The following is a 17,641-nucleotide window of genomic DNA, read 5'->3' as shown; positions in this document are numbered from 1 at the left end:
AGGCCACCCGAGCATAGAAATAGCAAGAAAGAAAAAAAAACCGCACGTGAAATCTAAAAAAACGCGAACGGACAACGAAAAAGGGGGTGCAACACGAGGACTTCCCAGGGGGTCACCCATCCTGGTACTACTCTCGCCCAAGCACGCTTAACTGCGGAGTTCTGATGGGATCCGGTGCATTAGTGCTCGTATGATCGCACCCGAAATACTATCCATGCTTATTGCTTTTATGTCTTAAAAGACGCAGAACCTCCTTTGTTTTCGTACGCGAGGCGTGGGACCCACGTGACCGATCAGCTCCGTTCCAAAAATACGAAGACCATCAACCATGAAGCGGAGGCCACCCGAGCATAGAAATAGCAAGAAAGAAAAAAAAAACAAAAAAAAACCGCACGTAAAATCTAAAAAAACGCAAACGGACAACAAAAAAGGGGGGTGCAACACGAGGACTTCCCATGGGGTCACCCATCCTAGTACTACTCTCGCCCAAGCACGCTTAACTGCGGAGTTCTGATGGGATGCGGTGCATTAGTGCTGGTATGATCGCACCCGAAATATTGTCCATGCTTATTGCTTGTATGTCTTAAAAGACACAGAACCTCCTTTGTTTTCGTACGCGAGGCGTGGGACCCACGTGACCGATCGGCTCCGTTCCAAAAATACGAAGACCATGAACCATGAAACGGAGGCCACCCGAGCATAGAAATAGCAAGGAAAAAAAAACAAAAAAAAAACGCACGTAAAATCTAAAAAAACGCAAACGGACAACGAAAAAAGAGGGGTGCAACACGAGGACTTACCAGGGGGTCACCCATCCTAGTACTACTCTCGCCCAAGCACGCTTAACTGCGGAGTTCTGATGGGATCCGGTGCATTAGTGATGGTATGATCGCACCCGAAATACTATCCATGCTTATTGCTTTTATGTCTTAAAAGACGCAGAACCTCCTTTGTTTTCGTACTCGAGACGTGGAACCCACGTGACCGATCGGCTCCGTTCCAAAAATACGTAAAACCATCAACCATGAAGCGGAGGCCACCCGAGCATAGAAATAGCAAGAAAGAAAAAAAAACAAAAAAAAACCGCACGTAAAATCTAAAAAAACGCAAACGGACAACGAAAAAGGGGGGTGCAACACGAGGACTTCCCAGGGGGTCACCCATCCTAGTACTACTCTCGCCCAAGCACGCTTAACTGCGGAGTTCTGATGGGATCCGGTGCGTTAGTGCTGGTATGATCGCACCCGAAATACTATCCATGCTTATTGCTTGTATGTCTTAAAAGACGCAGAACCTCCTTTGTTTTCGTACGCGAGGCGTGGGACCCACGTGACCGATCGGCTCCGTTCCAAAAATACGAAGACCATAAACCATGAAACGAAGGCCACCCGAGCATAGAAATAGCAAGAAAGAAAAAAAAACAAAAAAAAACCGCACGTAAAATCTAAAAAAACGCAAACGGACAACGAAAAAGGGGGGTGCAACACGAGGACTTCCCAGGGGGTCACCCATCCTAGTACTACTCTCGCCCAAGCACGCTTAACTGCGGAGTTCTGATGGGATCCGGTGCATTAGTGCTGGTATGATCGCACCCGAAATACTATCCATGCTTATTGCTTGTATGTCTTAAAAGACGCAGAACCTCCTTTGTTTTCGTACGCGAGGCGTGGGACCCACGTGACCGATCAGCTCCGTTCCAAAAATACGAAGACCATCAACCATGAAGCGGAGGCCACCCGAGCATAGAAATAGCAAGAAAGAAAAAAAAACAAAAAAATACCGCACGTAAAATCTAAAAAAACGCAAACGGACAACGAAAAAGGGGGGTGCAACACGAGGACTTCCCATGGGGTCACCCATCCTAGTACTACTCTCGCCCAAGCACGCTTAACTGCGGAGTTCTGATGGGATCCGGTGCATTAGTGCTGGTATGATCGCACCCGAAATACTGTCCATGCTTATTGCTTGTATGTCTTAAAAGACACAGAACCTCCTTTGTTTTCGTACGCGAGGCGTGGGACCCACGTGACCGATCGGCTCCGTTCCAAAAATACGAAGACCATGAACCATGAAACGGAGGCCACCCGAGCATAGAAATAGCAAGAAAACAAAAACAAAAAAAAACCGCACGTAAAATCTAATAAAACGCAAACGGACAACGAAAAAGGGGGGGTGCAACACGAGGACTTCCCAGGGGGTCACCCATCCTAGTACTACTCTCGCCCAAGCACGCTTAACTGCGAAGTTCTGATGGGATCCGGTGCATTAGTGCTGGTATGATCGCACCCGAAATACTATCCATGCTTATTGCTTTTATGTCTTAAAAGACGCAGAACCTTCTTTGTTTTCGTACGCGAGGCGTGGAACCCACGTGACCGATCGGCTCCGTTCCAAAAATACGAAAACCATCAACCATGAAGCGGAGGCCACCCGAGCATAGAAATAGCAAGAAAGAAAAAAAAAACAAAAAAAAACCGCACGTAAAATCTAAAAAAACGCAAACGGACAACGAAAAAGGGGGTGCAACACGAGGACTTCCCAGGGGGTCACCCATCCTAGTACTACTCTCGCCCAAGCACGCTTAACTGCGGAGTTCTGATGGGATCCGGTGCATTAGTGCTGGTATGATCGCACCCGAAATACTGTCCATGCTTATTGCTTGTATGTCTTAAAAGACACAGAACCTCCTTTGTTTTCGTACGCGAGGCGTGGGACCCACGTGACCGATCGACTCCGTTCCAAAAATACGAAGACCATGAACCATGAAACGGAGGCCACCCGAGCATAGAAATAGCAAGAAAAAAAAAACAAAAAAAAACCGCACGTAAAATCTAAAAAAACGCAAACGGACAACGAAAAAGGGGGGGTGCAACACGAGGACTTCCCAGGGGGTCACCCATCCTAGTACTATTCTCGCCCAAGCACGCTTGACTGCGGAGTTCTGATGGGATCCGGTGCATTAGTGCTGGTATGATCGCACCCGAAATACTATCCATGCTTATTGCTTTTATGTCTTAAAAGACGCAGAACCTCCTTTGTTTTCGTACGCGAGGCGTGGGACCCACGTGACCGATCAGCTCCGTTCCAAAAATACGAAGACCATCAACCATGAAGCGGAGGCCACCCGAGCATAGAAATAGCAAGAAAGAAAAAAAAACCGCACGTGAAATCTAAAAAAACGCGAACGGACAACGAAAAAGGGGGTGCAACACGAGGACTTCCCAGGGGGTCACCCATCCTAGTACTACTCTCGCCCAAGCACGCTTAACTGCGGAGTTCTGATGGGATCCGGTGCATTAGTGCTCGTATGATCGCACCCGAAATACTATCCATGCTTATTGCTTTTATGTCTTAAAAGACGCAGAACCTCCTTTGTTTTCGTACGCGAGGCGTGGGACCCACGTGACCGATCAGCTCCGTTCCAAAAATACGAAGACCATCAACCATGAAGCGGAGGCCACCCGAGCATAGAAATAGCAAGAAAGAAAAAAAAAACAAAAAAAAACCGCACGTAAAATCTAAAAAAACGCAAACGGACAACGAAAAAGGGGGGTGCAACACGAGGACTTCCCATGGGGTCACCCATCCTAGTACTACTCTCGCCCAAGCACGCTTAACTGCGGAGTTCTGATGGGATCCGGTGCGTTAGTGCAGGTATGATCGCACCCGAAATACTATCCATGCTTATTGCTTGTATGTCTTAAAAGACGCAGAACCTCCTTTGTTTTCGTACGCGAGGCGTGGGACCCACGTGACCGATCGGCTCCGTTCCAAAAATACGAAGACCATGAACCATGAAACGAAGGCCACCCGAGCATAGAAATAGCAAGAAAGAAAAAAAAACAAAAAAAAACCGCACGTGAAATCTAAAAAAACGCGAACGGACAACGAAAAAGGGGGTGCAACACGAGGACTTCCCAGGGGGTCACCCATCCTAGTACTACTCTCGCCCAAGCACGCTTAACTGCGGAGTTCTGATGGGATCCGGTGCATTAGTGCTCGTATGATCGCACCCGAAATACTATCCATGCTTATTGCTTTTATGTCTTAAAAGACGCAGAACCTCCTTTGTTTTCGTACGCGAGGCGTGGGACCCACGTGACCGATCAGCTCCGTTCCAAAAATACGAAGGCCATCAACCATGAAGCGGAGGCCACCAGAGCATAGAAATAGCAAGAAAGAAAAAAAAAACAAAAAAAAACCGCACGTAAAATCTAAAAAAACGCAAACGGACAACAAAAAAGGGGGGTGCAACACGAGGACTTCCCATTGGGTCACCCATCCTAGTACTACTCTCGCCCAAGCACGCTTAACTGCGGAGTTCTGATGGGATGCGGTGCATTAGTGCTGGTATGATCGCACCCGAAATATTGTCCATGCTTATTGCTTGTATGTCTTAAAAGACACAGAACCTCCTTTGTTTTCGTACGCGAGGCGTGGGACCCACGTGACCGATCGGCTCCGTTCCAAAAATACGAAGACCATGAACCATGAAACGGAGGCCACCCGAGCATAGAAATAGCAAGGAAAAAAAACAAAAAAAAAACGCACGTAAAATCTAAAAAAACGCAAACGGACAACGAAAAAAGAGGGGTGCAACACGAGGACTTACCAGGGGGTCACCCATCCTAGTACTACTCTCGCCCAAGCACGCTTAACTGCGGAGTTCTGATGGGATCCGGTGCATTAGTGCTGGTATGATCGCACCCGAAATACTATCCATGCTTATTGCTTTTATGTCTTAAAAGACGCAGAACCTCCTTTGTTTTCGTACTCGAGACGTGGAACCCACGTGACCGATCGGCTCCGTTCCAAAAATACGTAAAACCATCAACCATGAAGCGGAGGCCACCCGAGCATAGAAATAGCAAGAAAGAAAAAAAAACAAAAAAAAACCGCACGTAAAATCTAAAAAAACGCAAACGGACAACGAAAAAGGGGGGTGCAACACGAGGACTTCCCAGGGGGTCACCCATCCTAGTACTACTCTCGCCCAAGCACGCTTAACTGCGGAGTTCTGATGGGATCCGGTGCGTTAGTGCTGGTATGATCGCACCCGAAATACTATCCATGCTTATTGCTTGTATGTCTTAAAAGACGCAGAACCTCCTTTGTTTTCGTACGCGAGGCGTGGGACCCACGTGACCGATCGGCTCCGTTCCAAAAATACGAAGACCATGAACCATGAAACGAAGGCCACCCGAGCATAGAAATAGCAAGAAAGAAAAAAAAACAAAAAAAACCGCACGTAAAATCTAAAAAAACGCAAACGGACAACGAAAAAGGGGGGTGCAACACGAGGACTTCCCAGGGGGTCACCCATCCTAGTACTACTCTCGCCCAAGCACGCTTAACTGCGGAGTTCTGATGGGATCCGGTGCATTAGTGCTGGTATGATCGCACCCGAAATACTATCCATGCTTATTGCTTGTATGTCTTAAAAGACGCAGAACCTCCTTTGTTTTCGTACGCGAGGCGTGGGACCCACGTGACCGATCAGCTCCGTTCCAAAAATACGAAGACCATCAACCATGAAGCGGAGGCCACCCGAGCATAGAAATAGCAAGAAAGAAAAAAAAACAAAAAAATACCGCACGTAAAATCTAAAAAAACGCAAACGGACAACGAAAAAGGGGGGTGCAACACGAGGACTTCCCATGGGGTCACCCATCCTAGTACTACTCTCGCCCAAGCACGCTTAACTGCGGAGTTCTGATGGGATCCGGTGCATTATTGCTGGTATGATCGCACCCGAAATACTGTCCATGCTTATTGCTTGTATGTCTTAAAAGACACAGAACCTCCTTTGTTTTCGTACGCGAGGCGTGGGACCCACGTGACCGATCGGCTCCGTTCCAAAAATACGAAGACCATGAACCATGAAACGGAGGCCACCCGAGCATAGAAATAGCAAGAAAAAAAAAACAAAAAAAAACCGCACGTAAAATCTAAAAAAACGCAAACGGACAACGTAAAAGGGGGGTGCACCACAAGGACTTCCCAGGGGGTCACCCATCCTAGTACTACTCTCGCCCAAGCACGCTTAACTGCGGAGTTCTGATGCGATCCGGTGCATTAGTGCTGGTATGATCGCACCCGAAATGCTATCCATGCTTATTGCTTGTATGTCTTAAAAGACGCAGAACCTCCTTTGTTTTCGTACGCGAGGCGTGGGACCCACGTGACCGATCGGCTCCGTTCCAAAAATACGAAAACCTTCAACCATGAAGCGGAGGCCACCCGAGCATAGAAATAGCAAGAAAGAAAAAAAAACCGCACGTGAAATCTAAAAAAACGCAAACGGACAACGAAAAAGGGGGGGTGCAACACGAGGACTTCCCAGGGGGTCACCCATCCTAGTACTACTCTCGCCCAAGCACGCTTAACTGCAGAGTTCTGATGGGATCCGGTGCATTATTGCTGGTATGATCGCACCCGAAATACTATCCATGCTTATTGCTTGTATGTCTTAAAAGACGCAGAACCTCCTTTGTTTTCGTATGCGAGGCGTGGGACCCACGTGACCGATCGGCTCCGTTCCAAAAATACGAAGACCATGAACCATGAAACGAAGGCCACCCGAGCATAGAAATAGCAAGAAAGAAAAAAAACAAAAAAAAAACCGCACGTAAAATCTAAAAAAACGCAAACGGACAACGAAAAAGGGGGGTGCAACACGAGGACTTCCCAGGGGGTCACCCATCCTAGTACTACTCTCGCCCAAGCACGCTTAACTGCGGAGTTCTGATGGGATCCGGTTCATTAGTGCTGGTATGATCGCACCCGAAATACTATCCATGCTTATTGCTTGTATGTCTTAAAAGACGCAGAACCTCCTTTGTTTTCGTACGCGAGGCGTGGGACCCACGTGACCGATCAGCTCCGCTCCAAAAATACGAAGACCATCAACCATGAAGCGGAGGCCACCCGAGCATAGAAATAGCAAGAAAGAAAAAAAAACAAAAAAAAACCGCACGTAAAATCTAAAAAAACGCAAACGGACAACGAAAAAGGGGGGTGCAACACGAGGACTTCCCATGGGGTCACCCATCCTAGTACTACTCTCTCCCAAGCACGCTTAACTGCGGAGTTCTGATGGGATCCGGTGCATTAGTGCTGGTATGATCGCACCCGAAATACTATCCATGCTTATTGCTTTTATGTCTTAAAAGACGCAGAACCTCCTTTGTTTTCGTACGCGAGACGTGGGACCCACGTAACCGATCGGCTCCGGTCCAAAAATACGAAAACCATCAACCATGAAGCGGTGGCCACCCGAGCATAGAAATAGCAAGAAAGAAAAAAAAACCGCACGTAAAATCTAAAAAAACGCAAACGGGCAACGAAAAAGGGGGGGGGGGGTGCAACACGAGGACTTCCCAGGGGGTCACCCATCCTAGTACTACTCTCGCCCAAGCACGCTTCACTGCGGAGTTCTGATGGGATCCGGTGCATTAGTGCTGGTATGATAGCACCCGAAATACTATCCATGCTTATTGCTTTTATGTCTTAAAAGACGCAGAACCTCCTTTGTTTTCGTACGCGAGGCGTGGGACCCACGTGACCGATCGGCTCCGTTCCAAAAATACGAAAACCTTCAACCATGAAGCGGAGGCCACCCGAGCATAGAAATAGCAAGAAAGAAAAAAAAACCGCACGTGAAATCTAAAAAAACGCAAACGGACAACGAAAAAGGGGGGTGCAACACGAGGACTTCCTAGGGGGTCACCCATCCTAGTACTATTCTCGCCCAAGCACGCTTAACTGCGGAGTTCTGATGGGATCCGGTGCATTAGTGCTCGTATGATCGCACCCGAAATACTATCCATGCTTATTGCTTTTATGTCATAAAAGACGCAGAACCTCCTTTGTTTTCGTACGCGAGGCGTGGGACCCACGTGACCGATCAGCTCCGTTCCAAAAATACGAAGACCATCAACCATGAAGCGGAGGCCACCCGAGCATAGAAATAGCAAGAAAGAAAAAAAAAACAAAAAAAAACCGCACGTAAAATCTAAAAAAACGCAAACGGACAACAAAAAAGGGGGGTGTAACACGAGGACTTCCCAATGGGGTCACCCATCCTAGTACTACTCTCGCCCAAGCACGCTTAACTGCGGAGTTCTGATGGGATCCGGTGCATTAGTGCTGGTATGATCGCACCCGAAATACTATCCATGCTTATTGCTTGTATGTCTTAAAAGACGCAGAACCTTCTTTGTTTTCGTACGCGAGGCGTGGGACCCACGTGACCGATCAGCTCCGTTCCAAAAATACGAAGACCATCAACCACGAAGCGGAGGCCACCCGAGCATAGAAATAGCAAGAAAGAAAAAAAAACAAAAAAATACCGCACGTAAAATCTAAAAAAACGCAAACGGACAACGAAAAAGGGGGGGTGCAACACGAGGACTTCCCATGGGGTCACCCATCCTAGTACTACTCTCGCCCAAGCACGCTTAACTGCGGAGTTCTGATGGGATCCGGTGCATTAGTGCTGGTATGATCACACCCGAAATACTGTCCATGCTTATTGCTTGTATGTCTTAAAAGACACAGAACCTCCTTTGTTTTCGTACGCGAGGCGTGGGACCCACGTGACCGATCGGCTCCGTTCCAAAAATACGAAGACCATGAACCATGAAACGGAGGCCACCCGAGCATAGAAATAGCAAGAAAAAAAAAACAAAAAAAAACCGCACGTAAAATCTAATAAAACGCAAACGGACAACGAAAAAGGGGGGGTGCAACACGAGGACTTCCCAGGGGGTCACCCATCCTAGTACTACTCTCGCCCAAGCACGCTTAACTGCGGAGTTCTGATGGGATCCGGTGCATTAGTGCTGGTATGATCGCACCCGAAATACTATCCATGCTTATTGCTTTTATGTCTTAAAAGACGCAGAACCTCCTTTGTTTTCGTACGCGAGACGTGGGACCCACGTGACCGATCGGCTCCGTTCCAAAAATACGAAAACCATCAACCATGAAGCGGTGGCCACCCAAGCATAGAAATAGCAAGAAAGAAAACAAAAAAAACCGCACGTAAAATCTAAAAAAACGTAAACGGGCAACGAAAAAGGGGGGGGGGGGGGTGCAACACGAGGACTTCCCAGGGGGTCACACATCCTAGTACTACTCTCGCCCAAGCACGCTTAACTGCGGAGTTCTGATGGGATCCGGTGCATTAGTGCTGGTATGATAGCACCCGAAATACTATCCATGCTTATTGCTTTTATGTCTTAAAAGACGCAGAACCTCCTTTGTTTTCGTACGCGAGGCGTGGGACCCACGTGACCGATCGGCTCCGTTCCAAAAATACGAAAACCTTCAACCATGAAGCGGAGGCCACCCGAGCATAGAAATAGCAAGAAAGAAAAAAAAACCGCACGTGAAATCTAAAAAAACGCAAACGGACAACGAAAAAGGGGGGGTGCAACACGAGGACTTCCCAGGGGGTCACCCATCCTAGTACTACTCTCGCCCAAGCACGCTTAACTGCGGAGTTCTGATGGGATCCGGTGCATTAGTGCTGGTATGATCGCACCCGAAATGCTATCCATGCTTATTGCTTTTATGTCTTAAAAGACGCAGAACCTCCTTTGTTTTCGTACGCGAGGCGTGGGACCCACGTGACCGATCGGCTCCGTTCCAAAAATACGAAAACCATCAACCATGAAGCGGAGGCCACCCGAGCATAGAAATAGCAAGAAAGAAAAAAAAACAAAAAAAAAACCGCACGTAAAATCTAAAAAAACGCAAACGGACAACGTAAAAGGGGGGTGCACCACAAGGACTTCCCAGGGGGTCACCCATCCTAGTACTACTCTCGCCCAAGCACGCTTAACTGCGGAGTTCTGATGCGATCCGGTGCATTAGTGCTGGTATGATCGCACCCGAAATGCTATCCATGCTTATTGCTTGTATGTCTTAAAAGACGCAGAACCTCCTTTGTTTTCGTACGCGAGGCGTGGGACCCACGTGACCGATCGGCTCCGTTCCAAAAATACGAAAACCTTCAACCATGAAGCGGAGGCCACCCGAGCATAGAAATAGCAAGAAAGAAAAAAAAACCGCACGTGAAATCTAAAAAAACGCAAACGGACAACGAAAAAGGGGGGGTGCAACACGAGGACTTCCCAGGGGGTCACCCATCCTAGTACTACTCTCGCCCAAGCACGCTTAACTGCGGAGTTCTGATGGGATCCGGTGCATTATTGCTGGTATGATCGCACCCGAAATACTATCCATGCTTATTGCTTGTATGTCTTAAAAGACGCAGAACCTCCTTTGTTTTCGTACGCGAGGCGTGGGACCCACGTGACCGATCGGCTCCGTTCCAAAAATACGAAGACCATGAACCATGAAACGAAGGCCACCCGAGCATAGAAATAGCAAGAAAGAAAAAAAACAAAAAAAAAACCGCACGTAAAATCTAAAAAAACGCAAACGGACAACGAAAAAGGGGGGTGCAACACGAGGACTTCCCAGGGGGTCACCCATCCTAGTACTACTCTCGCCCAAGCACGCTTAACTGCGGAGTTCTGATGGGATCCGGTTCATTAGTGCTGGTATGATCGCACCCGAAATACTATCCATGCTTATTGCTTGTATGTCTTAAAAGACGCAGAACCTCCTTTGTTTTCGTACGCGAGGCGTGGGACCCACGTGACCGATCAGCTCCGCTACAAAAATACGAAGACCATCAACCATGAAGCGGAGGCCACCCGAGCATAGAAATAGCAAGAAAGAAAAAAAAACAAAAAAAAACCGCACGTAAAATCTAAAAAAACGCAAACGGACAACGAAAAAGGGGGGTGCAACACGAGGACTTCCCATGGGGTCACCCATCCTAGTACTACTCTCTCCCAAGCACGCTTAACTGCGGAGTTCTGATGGGATCCGGTGCATTAGTGCTGGTATGATCGCACCCGAAATACTGTCCATGCTTATTGCTTGTATGTCTTAAAAGACACAGAACCTCCTTTGTTTTCGTACGCGAGGCGTGGGACCCACGTGACCGATCGGCTCCGTTCCAAAAATACGAAGACCATGAACCATGAAACGGAGGCCACCCGAGCATAGAAATAGCAAGAAAAAAAAAACAAAAAAAAACCGCACGTAAAATCTAAAAAAACGCAAACGGACAACGAAAAAGGGGGGGTGCAACACGAGGACTTCCCAAGGGGTCACCCATCCTAGTACTACTCTCGCCCAAGCACGCTTAACTGCGGAGTTCTGATGGGATCCGGTGCATTAGTGCTGGTATGATCGCACCCGAGATACTATCCATGCTTATTGCTTTTATGTCTTAAAAGACGCAGAACCTCCTTTGTTTTCGTACGCGAGACGTGGGACCCACGTGACCGATCGGCTCCGTTCCAAAAATACGAAAACCATCAACCATGAAGCGGTGGCCACCCGAGCATAGAAATAGCAAGAAAGAAAACAAAAAAAACCGCACGTAAAATCTAAAAAAACGCAAACGGGCAGCGAAAAAGGGGGGGGGGTGCAACACGAGGACTTCCCAGGGGGTCACACATCCTAGTACTACTCTCGCCCAAGCACGCTTAACTGCGGAGTTCTGATGGGATCCGGTGCATTAGTGCTGGTATGATAGCACCCGAAATACTATCCATGCTTATTGCTTTTATGTCTTAAAAGACGCAGAACCTCCTTTGTTTTCGTACGCGAGGCGTGGGACCCACGTGACCGATCGGCTCCGTTCTAAAAATACGAAAACCTTCAACCATGAAGCGGAGGCCACCCGAGCATAGAAATAGCAAGAAAGAAAAAAAAACCGCACGTGAAATCTAAAAAAACGCAAACGGACAACGAAAAAGGGGGGTGCAACACGAGGACTTCCCAGGGGGTCACCCATCCTAGTACTACTCTCGCCCAAGCACGCTTAACTGCGGAGTTCTGATGGGATCCGGTGCGTTAGTGCTGGTATGATCGCACCCGAAATACTATCCATGCTTATTGCTTGTATGTCTTAAAAGACGCAGAACCTTCTTTGTTTTCGTACGCGAGGCGTGGGACCCACGTGACCGATCAGCTCCGTTTCAAAAATACGAAGACCATCAACCATGAAGCGGAGGCCACCCGAGCATAGAAATAGCAAGAAAGAAAAAAAAACAAAAAAATACCGCACGTAAAATCTAAAAAAACGCAAACGGACAACGAAAAAGGGGGGGTGCAACACGAGGACTTCCCATGGGGTCACCCATCCTAGTACTACTCTCGCCCAAGCACGCTTAACTGCGGAGTTCTGATGGGATCCGGTGCATTAGTGCTGGTATGATCACACCCGAAATACTGTCCATGCTTATTGCTTGTATGTCTTAAAAGACACAGAACCTCCTTTGTTTTCGTACGCGAGGCGTGGGAGCCACGTGACCGATCGGCTCCGTTCCAAAAATACGAAGACCATGAACCATGAAACGGAGGCCACCCGAGCATAGAAATAGCAAGAAAAAAAAAACAAAAAAAAACCGCACGTAAAATCTAATAAAACGCAAACGGACAACGAAAAAGGGGGGGTGCAACACGAGGACTTCCCAGGGGGTCACCCATCCTAGTACTACTCTCGCCCAAGCACGCTTAACTGCGGAGTTCTGATGGGATCCGGTGCATTAGTGCTGGTATGATAGCACCCGAAATACTATCCATGCTTATTGCTTTTATGTCTTAAAAGACGCAGAACCTCCTTTGTTTTCGTACGCGAGGCGTGGGACCCACGTGACCGATCGGCTCCGTTCCAAAAATACGAAAACCTTCAACCATGAAGCGGAGGCCACCCGAGCATAGAAATAGCAAGAAAGAAAAAAAAACCGCACGTGAAATCTAAAAAAACGCAAACGGACAACGAAAAAGGGGGGGTGCAACACGAGGACTTCCCAGGGGGTCACCCATCCTAGTACTACTCTCGCCCAAGCACGCTTAACTGCGGAGTTCTGATGGGATCCGGTGCATTAGTGCTGGTATGATCGCACCCGAAATACTATCCATGCTTATTGCTTTTATGTCTTAAAAGACGCAGAACCTCCTTTGTTTTCGTACGCGAGGCGTGGGACCCACGTGACCGATCGGCTCCGTTCCAAAAATACGAAAACCATCAACCATGAAGCGGAGGCCACCCGAGCATAGAAATAGCAAGAAAGAAAAAAAAACAAAAAAAAAACCGCACGTAAAATCTAAAAAAACGCAAACGGACAACGTAAAAGGGGGTGCACCACAAGGACTTCCCAGGGGGTCACCCATCCTAGTACTACTCTCGCCCAAGCACGCTTAACTGCGGAGTTCTGATGCGATCCGGTGCATTAGTGCTGGTATGATCGCACCCGAAATACTATCCATGCTTATTGCTTGTATGTCTTAAAAGACGCAGAACCTCCTTTGTTTTCGTACGCGAGGCGTGGGACCCACGTGACCGATCGGCTCCGTTCCAAAAATACGAACACCATGAACCATGAAACGGAGGCCACCCGAGCATAGAAATAGCAAGAAAGAAAAAAAAAACAAAAAAAAACTACACGTAAAATCTAAAAAAACGCAAACGCGCAACGAAAAAGGGGGGTGCAACACGAGGACTTCCCAGGGGGTCACCCATCCTAGTACTACTCTCGCCCAAGCACGCTTAACTGCGTAGTTCTGATCGGATCCGGTGCATTAGTGCTGGTATGATCGCACCCGAAATACTATCCATGCTTATTGCTTGTATGTCTTAAAAGACGCAGAACCTCCTTTCTTTTCGTACGCGAGGCGTGGGTCCCACGCCTCGCGTACGAAAACAAAGGAGGTTCTGCGTCTTTTAAGACATACAAGCAATAAGCATGGATAGTATTTCGGGTGTGATCATACCAGCACTAATGCACCGGATCCCATCAGAACTCCGCAGAACCTCCTTTGTTTTCGTACGCGAGGCGTGGGACCCACGTGACCGATCGGCTCCGTTCCAAAAATACGAAGACCATGAACCATGAAACGAAGGCCACCCGAGCATAGAAATAGCAAGAAAGAAAAAAAAACAAAAAAATACCGCACGTAAAATCTAAAAAAACGCAAACGGACAACGAAAAAGGGGGGTGCGACACGAGGACTTCCCAGGGGGTCACCCATCCTAGTACTACTCTCGCCCAAGCACGCTTAACTGCGGAGTTCTGATGGGATCCGGTGCATTAGTGCTGGTATGATCGCACCCGAAATACTATCCATGCTTATTGCTTGTATGTCTTAAAAGACGCAGAACCTCCTTTGTTTTCGTACGCGAGGCGTGGGACCCACGTGACCGATCAGCTCCGCTCCAAAAATACGAAGACCATCAACCATGAAGCGGAGGCCACCCGAGCATAGAAATAGCAAGAAAGAAAAAAAAAACAAAAAAAAAACCGCACGTAAAATCTAAAAAAACGCAAACGGGCAGCGAAAAAGGGGGGGGGGGGTGCAACACGAGGACTTCCCAGGGGGTCACACATCCTAGTACTACTCTCGCCCAAGCACGCTTAACTGCGGAGTTCTGATGGGATCCGGTGCATTAGTGCTGGTATGATAGCACCCGAAATACTATCCATGCTTATTGCTTTTATGTCTTAAAAGACGCAGAACCTCCTTTGTTTTCGTACGCGAGGCGTGGGACCCACGTGACCGATCGGCTCCGTTCCAAAAATACGAAAACCTTCAACCATGAAGCGGAGGCCACCCGAGCATAGAAATAGCAAGAAAGAAAAAAAAACCGCACGTGAAATCTAAAAAAACGCAAACGGACAACGAAAAAGGGGGGTGCAACACGAGGACTTCCCAGGGGGTCACCCATCCTAGTACTACTCTCGCCCAAGCACGTTTAACTGCGGAGTTCTGATGGGATCCGGTGCGTTAGTGCTGGTATGATCGCACCCGAAATACTATCCATGCTTATTGCTTGTATGTCTTAAAAGACGCAGAACCTCCTTTGTTTTCGTACGCGAGGCGTGGGACCCACGTGACCGATCGGCTCCGTTCCAAAAATACGAAGACCATGAACCATGAAACGAAGGCCACCCGAGCATAGAAATAGCAAAAAAGAAAAAAAAAACAAAAAAAAAACCGCACGTAAAATCTAAAAAAACGCAAACGGACAACGAAAAAGGGGGGTGCAAAACGAGGACTTCCCAGGGGGTCACCCATCCTAGTACTACTCTCGCCCAAGCACGCTTAACTGCGGTGTTCTGATGGGATCCGGTGCATTAGTGCTGGTATGATCGCACCCAAAATACTATCCATGTTTATTGCTTGTATGTCTTAAAAGACGCAGAACCTCCTTTGTTTTCGTACGCGAGGCGTGGGACCCACGTGACCGATCGGCTCCGTTCCAAAAATACGAAGACCATCAACAATGAAGCGTAGGCCACCCGAGCATAGAAATAGCAAGAAAGAAAAAAAAACAAAAAAATACCGCACGTAAAATCTAAAAAAACGCAAACGGACAACGAAAAAGGGGGGTGCAACACGAGGACTTCCCATGGGGTCACCCATCCTAGTACTACTCTCGCCCAAGCACGCTTAACTGCGGAGTTCTGATGGGATCCGGTGCATTAGTGCTGGTATGATCACACCCGAAATATTGTCCATGCTTATTGCTTGTATGTCTTAAAAGACACAGAACCTCCTTTGTTTTCGTACGCGAGGCGTGGGACCCACGTGACCGATCGGCTCCGTTCCAAAAATACGAAGACCATGAACCATGAAACGGAGGCCACCCGAGCATAGAAATAGCAAGAAAAAAAAAACAAAAAAAACCGCACGTAAAATCTAATAAAACGCAAACGGACAACGAAAAAGGGGGGGTGCAACACGAGGACTTCCCAAGGGGTCACCCATCCTAGTACTACTCTCGCCCTAGCACGCTTAACTGCGGAGTTCTGATGGGATCCGGTGCATTCGTGCTGGTATGATCGCACCCGAAATACTATCCATGCTTATTGCTTTTATGTCTTAAAAGACGCAGAACCTCCTTTGTTTTCGTACGCGAGACGTGGGACCCACGTGACCGATCGGCTCCGTTCCAAAAATACGAAAACCATCAACCATGAAGCGGTGGCCACCCGAGCATAGAAATAGCAAGAAAGAAAACAAAAAAAAATCGCACGTAAAATCTAAAAAAACGTAAACGGGCAACGAAAAAGGGGGGGGGGGTGCAACACGAGGACTTCCCAGGGGGTCACACATCCTAGTACTACTCTCGCCCAAGCACGCTTAACTGCGGAGTTCTGATGGGATCCGGTGCATTAGTGCTGGTATGATCGCACCCAAAATACTATCCATGCTTATTGCTTTTATGTCTTAAAAGACGCAGAACATCCTTTGTTTTCGTACGCGAGACGTGGGACCCACGTGACCGATCGGCTCCGTTCCAAAAATACGAAAACCATCAACCATGAAGCGGTGGCCACCCGAGCATAGAAATAGCAAGAAAGAAAACAAAAAAAAACTGCACGTAAAATCTAAAAAAACGCAAACGCGCAACGAAAAAGGGGGGTGCAACACGAGGACTTCCCAGGGGGTCACCCATCCTAGTACTACTCTCGCCCAAGCACGCTTAACTGCGGAGTTCTGATGGGATCCGGTGCATTAGTGCTGGTATGATCGCACCCGAAATACTATCCATGCTTATTGCTTGTATGTCTTAAAAGACGCAGAACCTCCTTTGTTTTCGTACGCGAGGCGTGGGACCCACGTGACCGATCGGCTCCGTTCCAAAAATACGAAGACCATGAACCATGAAACGAAGGCCACCCGAGCATAGAAATAGCAAGAAAGAAAAAAAAACAAAAAAATACCGCACGTAAAATCTAAAAAAACGCAAACGGACAACGAAAAAGGGGGGTGCAACACGAGGACTTCCCAGGGGGTCACCCATCCTAGTACTACTCTCGCCCAAGCACGCTTAACTGCGGAGTTCTGATGGGATCCGGTGCATTAGTGCTGGTATGATCGCACCCGAAATACTATCCATGCTTATTGCTTGTATGTCTTAAAAGACGCAGAACCTCCTTTGTTTTCGTACGCGAGGCGTGGGACCCACGTGACCGATCAGCTCCGCTCCAAAAATACGAAGACCATCAACCATGAAGCGGAGGCCACCCGAGCATAGAAATAGCAAGAAAGAAAAAAAAACAAAAAAAAATACGCAGAACCTCCTTTGTTTTCGTACGCGAGGCGTGGGACCCACGTGACCGATCAGCTCCGTTCCAAAAATACGAAGACCATCAACAATGAAGCGTAGGCCACCCGAGCATAGAAATAGCAAGAAAGAAAAAAAAACAAAAAAATACCGCACGTAAAATCTAAAAAAACGCAAACGGACAACGAAAAAGGGGGGTGCAACACGAGGACTTCCCATGGGGTCACCCATCCTAGTACTACTCTCGCCCAAGCACGCTTAACTGCGGAGTTCTGATGGGATCCGGTGCATTAGTGCTGGTATGATCACACCCGAAATATTGTCCATGCTTATTGCTTGTATGTCTTAAAAGACACAGAACCTCCTTTGTTTTCGTACGCGAGGCGTGGGACCCACGTGACCGATCGGCTCCGTTCCAAAAATACGAAGACCATGAACCATGAAACGGAGGCCACCCGAGCATAGAAATAGCAAGAAAAA

At 47.9% G+C, this 17,641-nt stretch overlaps 50 non-coding genes across 50 annotated transcripts; all 50 read right to left on the bottom strand.

The window, feature by feature from the left end:
- Window positions 1-83: 83 nt before the first annotated feature.
- On the bottom strand, window positions 84-202 carry LOC145144642 (5S ribosomal RNA). The gene has a single exon (XR_013725651.1). It is a non-coding gene; the product is annotated as a 5S ribosomal RNA (ribosomal RNA).
- A 230-nt stretch (window positions 203-432) lies between these two features.
- On the bottom strand, window positions 433-551 carry LOC145146627 (5S ribosomal RNA). Its single transcript, XR_013727562.1, has one exon. It is a non-coding gene; the product is annotated as a 5S ribosomal RNA (ribosomal RNA).
- A 227-nt stretch (window positions 552-778) lies between these two features.
- Window positions 779-897, bottom strand: LOC145148535 (5S ribosomal RNA). The gene has a single exon (XR_013729415.1). It is a non-coding gene; the product is annotated as a 5S ribosomal RNA (ribosomal RNA).
- Window positions 898-1,127: 230 nt separating this feature from the next.
- Window positions 1,128-1,246, bottom strand: LOC145152559 (5S ribosomal RNA). The gene has a single exon (XR_013733092.1). It is a non-coding gene; the product is annotated as a 5S ribosomal RNA (ribosomal RNA).
- A 229-nt stretch (window positions 1,247-1,475) lies between these two features.
- On the bottom strand, window positions 1,476-1,594 carry LOC145156084 (5S ribosomal RNA). The gene has a single exon (XR_013736510.1). It is a non-coding gene; the product is annotated as a 5S ribosomal RNA (ribosomal RNA).
- Window positions 1,595-1,823: 229 nt separating this feature from the next.
- LOC145152843 (5S ribosomal RNA) lies at window positions 1,824-1,942 on the bottom strand. Its single transcript, XR_013733367.1, has one exon. It is a non-coding gene; the product is annotated as a 5S ribosomal RNA (ribosomal RNA).
- A 227-nt stretch (window positions 1,943-2,169) lies between these two features.
- Window positions 2,170-2,288, bottom strand: LOC145156006 (5S ribosomal RNA). The gene has a single exon (XR_013736433.1). It is a non-coding gene; the product is annotated as a 5S ribosomal RNA (ribosomal RNA).
- A 229-nt stretch (window positions 2,289-2,517) lies between these two features.
- On the bottom strand, window positions 2,518-2,636 carry LOC145156073 (5S ribosomal RNA). Its single transcript, XR_013736497.1, has one exon. It is a non-coding gene; the product is annotated as a 5S ribosomal RNA (ribosomal RNA).
- A 227-nt stretch (window positions 2,637-2,863) lies between these two features.
- On the bottom strand, window positions 2,864-2,982 carry LOC145135431 (5S ribosomal RNA). The gene has a single exon (XR_013719846.1). It is a non-coding gene; the product is annotated as a 5S ribosomal RNA (ribosomal RNA).
- Window positions 2,983-3,200: 218 nt separating this feature from the next.
- On the bottom strand, window positions 3,201-3,319 carry LOC145143675 (5S ribosomal RNA). The gene has a single exon (XR_013724704.1). It is a non-coding gene; the product is annotated as a 5S ribosomal RNA (ribosomal RNA).
- A 230-nt stretch (window positions 3,320-3,549) lies between these two features.
- LOC145154390 (5S ribosomal RNA) lies at window positions 3,550-3,668 on the bottom strand. The gene has a single exon (XR_013734864.1). It is a non-coding gene; the product is annotated as a 5S ribosomal RNA (ribosomal RNA).
- A 228-nt stretch (window positions 3,669-3,896) lies between these two features.
- LOC145143674 (5S ribosomal RNA) lies at window positions 3,897-4,015 on the bottom strand. The gene has a single exon (XR_013724703.1). It is a non-coding gene; the product is annotated as a 5S ribosomal RNA (ribosomal RNA).
- A 230-nt stretch (window positions 4,016-4,245) lies between these two features.
- LOC145148247 (5S ribosomal RNA) lies at window positions 4,246-4,364 on the bottom strand. Its single transcript, XR_013729140.1, has one exon. It is a non-coding gene; the product is annotated as a 5S ribosomal RNA (ribosomal RNA).
- Window positions 4,365-4,590: 226 nt separating this feature from the next.
- On the bottom strand, window positions 4,591-4,709 carry LOC145144331 (5S ribosomal RNA). Its single transcript, XR_013725343.1, has one exon. It is a non-coding gene; the product is annotated as a 5S ribosomal RNA (ribosomal RNA).
- A 230-nt stretch (window positions 4,710-4,939) lies between these two features.
- On the bottom strand, window positions 4,940-5,058 carry LOC145152557 (5S ribosomal RNA). The gene has a single exon (XR_013733090.1). It is a non-coding gene; the product is annotated as a 5S ribosomal RNA (ribosomal RNA).
- Window positions 5,059-5,286: 228 nt separating this feature from the next.
- On the bottom strand, window positions 5,287-5,405 carry LOC145156061 (5S ribosomal RNA). Its single transcript, XR_013736486.1, has one exon. It is a non-coding gene; the product is annotated as a 5S ribosomal RNA (ribosomal RNA).
- A 229-nt stretch (window positions 5,406-5,634) lies between these two features.
- On the bottom strand, window positions 5,635-5,753 carry LOC145142484 (5S ribosomal RNA). Its single transcript, XR_013723541.1, has one exon. It is a non-coding gene; the product is annotated as a 5S ribosomal RNA (ribosomal RNA).
- A 226-nt stretch (window positions 5,754-5,979) lies between these two features.
- LOC145147161 (5S ribosomal RNA) lies at window positions 5,980-6,098 on the bottom strand. Its single transcript, XR_013728074.1, has one exon. It is a non-coding gene; the product is annotated as a 5S ribosomal RNA (ribosomal RNA).
- Window positions 6,099-6,318: 220 nt separating this feature from the next.
- On the bottom strand, window positions 6,319-6,437 carry LOC145145852 (5S ribosomal RNA). The gene has a single exon (XR_013726806.1). It is a non-coding gene; the product is annotated as a 5S ribosomal RNA (ribosomal RNA).
- Window positions 6,438-6,666: 229 nt separating this feature from the next.
- Window positions 6,667-6,785, bottom strand: LOC145139298 (5S ribosomal RNA). The gene has a single exon (XR_013721876.1). It is a non-coding gene; the product is annotated as a 5S ribosomal RNA (ribosomal RNA).
- A 229-nt stretch (window positions 6,786-7,014) lies between these two features.
- Window positions 7,015-7,133, bottom strand: LOC145145637 (5S ribosomal RNA). Its single transcript, XR_013726599.1, has one exon. It is a non-coding gene; the product is annotated as a 5S ribosomal RNA (ribosomal RNA).
- A 225-nt stretch (window positions 7,134-7,358) lies between these two features.
- On the bottom strand, window positions 7,359-7,477 carry LOC145144067 (5S ribosomal RNA). The gene has a single exon (XR_013725088.1). It is a non-coding gene; the product is annotated as a 5S ribosomal RNA (ribosomal RNA).
- Window positions 7,478-7,696: 219 nt separating this feature from the next.
- On the bottom strand, window positions 7,697-7,815 carry LOC145147273 (5S ribosomal RNA). The gene has a single exon (XR_013728180.1). It is a non-coding gene; the product is annotated as a 5S ribosomal RNA (ribosomal RNA).
- Window positions 7,816-8,045: 230 nt separating this feature from the next.
- On the bottom strand, window positions 8,046-8,165 carry LOC145148703 (5S ribosomal RNA). Its single transcript, XR_013729575.1, has one exon. It is a non-coding gene; the product is annotated as a 5S ribosomal RNA (ribosomal RNA).
- A 230-nt stretch (window positions 8,166-8,395) lies between these two features.
- LOC145154595 (5S ribosomal RNA) lies at window positions 8,396-8,514 on the bottom strand. Its single transcript, XR_013735063.1, has one exon. It is a non-coding gene; the product is annotated as a 5S ribosomal RNA (ribosomal RNA).
- Window positions 8,515-8,741: 227 nt separating this feature from the next.
- On the bottom strand, window positions 8,742-8,860 carry LOC145156048 (5S ribosomal RNA). The gene has a single exon (XR_013736474.1). It is a non-coding gene; the product is annotated as a 5S ribosomal RNA (ribosomal RNA).
- Window positions 8,861-9,091: 231 nt separating this feature from the next.
- Window positions 9,092-9,210, bottom strand: LOC145147576 (5S ribosomal RNA). The gene has a single exon (XR_013728475.1). It is a non-coding gene; the product is annotated as a 5S ribosomal RNA (ribosomal RNA).
- Window positions 9,211-9,430: 220 nt separating this feature from the next.
- Window positions 9,431-9,549, bottom strand: LOC145156036 (5S ribosomal RNA). The gene has a single exon (XR_013736462.1). It is a non-coding gene; the product is annotated as a 5S ribosomal RNA (ribosomal RNA).
- Window positions 9,550-9,779: 230 nt separating this feature from the next.
- Window positions 9,780-9,898, bottom strand: LOC145147160 (5S ribosomal RNA). The gene has a single exon (XR_013728073.1). It is a non-coding gene; the product is annotated as a 5S ribosomal RNA (ribosomal RNA).
- Window positions 9,899-10,118: 220 nt separating this feature from the next.
- LOC145139113 (5S ribosomal RNA) lies at window positions 10,119-10,237 on the bottom strand. Its single transcript, XR_013721833.1, has one exon. It is a non-coding gene; the product is annotated as a 5S ribosomal RNA (ribosomal RNA).
- Window positions 10,238-10,466: 229 nt separating this feature from the next.
- On the bottom strand, window positions 10,467-10,585 carry LOC145139295 (5S ribosomal RNA). Its single transcript, XR_013721875.1, has one exon. It is a non-coding gene; the product is annotated as a 5S ribosomal RNA (ribosomal RNA).
- Window positions 10,586-10,814: 229 nt separating this feature from the next.
- On the bottom strand, window positions 10,815-10,933 carry LOC145145635 (5S ribosomal RNA). The gene has a single exon (XR_013726598.1). It is a non-coding gene; the product is annotated as a 5S ribosomal RNA (ribosomal RNA).
- Window positions 10,934-11,160: 227 nt separating this feature from the next.
- LOC145153421 (5S ribosomal RNA) lies at window positions 11,161-11,279 on the bottom strand. The gene has a single exon (XR_013733931.1). It is a non-coding gene; the product is annotated as a 5S ribosomal RNA (ribosomal RNA).
- A 227-nt stretch (window positions 11,280-11,506) lies between these two features.
- LOC145147574 (5S ribosomal RNA) lies at window positions 11,507-11,625 on the bottom strand. Its single transcript, XR_013728473.1, has one exon. It is a non-coding gene; the product is annotated as a 5S ribosomal RNA (ribosomal RNA).
- Window positions 11,626-11,844: 219 nt separating this feature from the next.
- On the bottom strand, window positions 11,845-11,963 carry LOC145152556 (5S ribosomal RNA). The gene has a single exon (XR_013733089.1). It is a non-coding gene; the product is annotated as a 5S ribosomal RNA (ribosomal RNA).
- A 230-nt stretch (window positions 11,964-12,193) lies between these two features.
- On the bottom strand, window positions 12,194-12,312 carry LOC145154594 (5S ribosomal RNA). The gene has a single exon (XR_013735062.1). It is a non-coding gene; the product is annotated as a 5S ribosomal RNA (ribosomal RNA).
- Window positions 12,313-12,539: 227 nt separating this feature from the next.
- LOC145155875 (5S ribosomal RNA) lies at window positions 12,540-12,658 on the bottom strand. The gene has a single exon (XR_013736303.1). It is a non-coding gene; the product is annotated as a 5S ribosomal RNA (ribosomal RNA).
- Window positions 12,659-12,878: 220 nt separating this feature from the next.
- Window positions 12,879-12,997, bottom strand: LOC145156025 (5S ribosomal RNA). The gene has a single exon (XR_013736451.1). It is a non-coding gene; the product is annotated as a 5S ribosomal RNA (ribosomal RNA).
- A 229-nt stretch (window positions 12,998-13,226) lies between these two features.
- On the bottom strand, window positions 13,227-13,345 carry LOC145147159 (5S ribosomal RNA). Its single transcript, XR_013728072.1, has one exon. It is a non-coding gene; the product is annotated as a 5S ribosomal RNA (ribosomal RNA).
- Window positions 13,346-13,575: 230 nt separating this feature from the next.
- On the bottom strand, window positions 13,576-13,694 carry LOC145148621 (5S ribosomal RNA). Its single transcript, XR_013729497.1, has one exon. It is a non-coding gene; the product is annotated as a 5S ribosomal RNA (ribosomal RNA).
- A 390-nt stretch (window positions 13,695-14,084) lies between these two features.
- Window positions 14,085-14,203, bottom strand: LOC145143685 (5S ribosomal RNA). Its single transcript, XR_013724716.1, has one exon. It is a non-coding gene; the product is annotated as a 5S ribosomal RNA (ribosomal RNA).
- Window positions 14,204-14,440: 237 nt separating this feature from the next.
- LOC145147573 (5S ribosomal RNA) lies at window positions 14,441-14,559 on the bottom strand. Its single transcript, XR_013728472.1, has one exon. It is a non-coding gene; the product is annotated as a 5S ribosomal RNA (ribosomal RNA).
- A 219-nt stretch (window positions 14,560-14,778) lies between these two features.
- LOC145154408 (5S ribosomal RNA) lies at window positions 14,779-14,897 on the bottom strand. The gene has a single exon (XR_013734881.1). It is a non-coding gene; the product is annotated as a 5S ribosomal RNA (ribosomal RNA).
- Window positions 14,898-15,128: 231 nt separating this feature from the next.
- On the bottom strand, window positions 15,129-15,247 carry LOC145146915 (5S ribosomal RNA). The gene has a single exon (XR_013727838.1). It is a non-coding gene; the product is annotated as a 5S ribosomal RNA (ribosomal RNA).
- A 229-nt stretch (window positions 15,248-15,476) lies between these two features.
- Window positions 15,477-15,595, bottom strand: LOC145154593 (5S ribosomal RNA). The gene has a single exon (XR_013735061.1). It is a non-coding gene; the product is annotated as a 5S ribosomal RNA (ribosomal RNA).
- Window positions 15,596-15,821: 226 nt separating this feature from the next.
- Window positions 15,822-15,940, bottom strand: LOC145153194 (5S ribosomal RNA). The gene has a single exon (XR_013733715.1). It is a non-coding gene; the product is annotated as a 5S ribosomal RNA (ribosomal RNA).
- Window positions 15,941-16,169: 229 nt separating this feature from the next.
- On the bottom strand, window positions 16,170-16,288 carry LOC145144807 (5S ribosomal RNA). Its single transcript, XR_013725808.1, has one exon. It is a non-coding gene; the product is annotated as a 5S ribosomal RNA (ribosomal RNA).
- A 224-nt stretch (window positions 16,289-16,512) lies between these two features.
- On the bottom strand, window positions 16,513-16,631 carry LOC145156014 (5S ribosomal RNA). Its single transcript, XR_013736440.1, has one exon. It is a non-coding gene; the product is annotated as a 5S ribosomal RNA (ribosomal RNA).
- Window positions 16,632-16,860: 229 nt separating this feature from the next.
- LOC145156002 (5S ribosomal RNA) lies at window positions 16,861-16,979 on the bottom strand. The gene has a single exon (XR_013736429.1). It is a non-coding gene; the product is annotated as a 5S ribosomal RNA (ribosomal RNA).
- A 376-nt stretch (window positions 16,980-17,355) lies between these two features.
- Window positions 17,356-17,474, bottom strand: LOC145154592 (5S ribosomal RNA). The gene has a single exon (XR_013735060.1). It is a non-coding gene; the product is annotated as a 5S ribosomal RNA (ribosomal RNA).
- Window positions 17,475-17,641: the final 167 nt, after the last annotated feature.

Source organism: Lactuca virosa, chromosome 1 (assembly GCF_052849685.1).
Source record: "Lactuca virosa cultivar CGN04683 chromosome 1, Lactuca_virosa_CGN04683_v6, whole genome shotgun sequence".
Lineage (NCBI taxonomy): Eukaryota > Viridiplantae > Streptophyta > Magnoliopsida > Asterales > Asteraceae > Lactuca > Lactuca virosa.
This window is presented reverse-complemented; position numbering and strand designations above follow the sequence as displayed.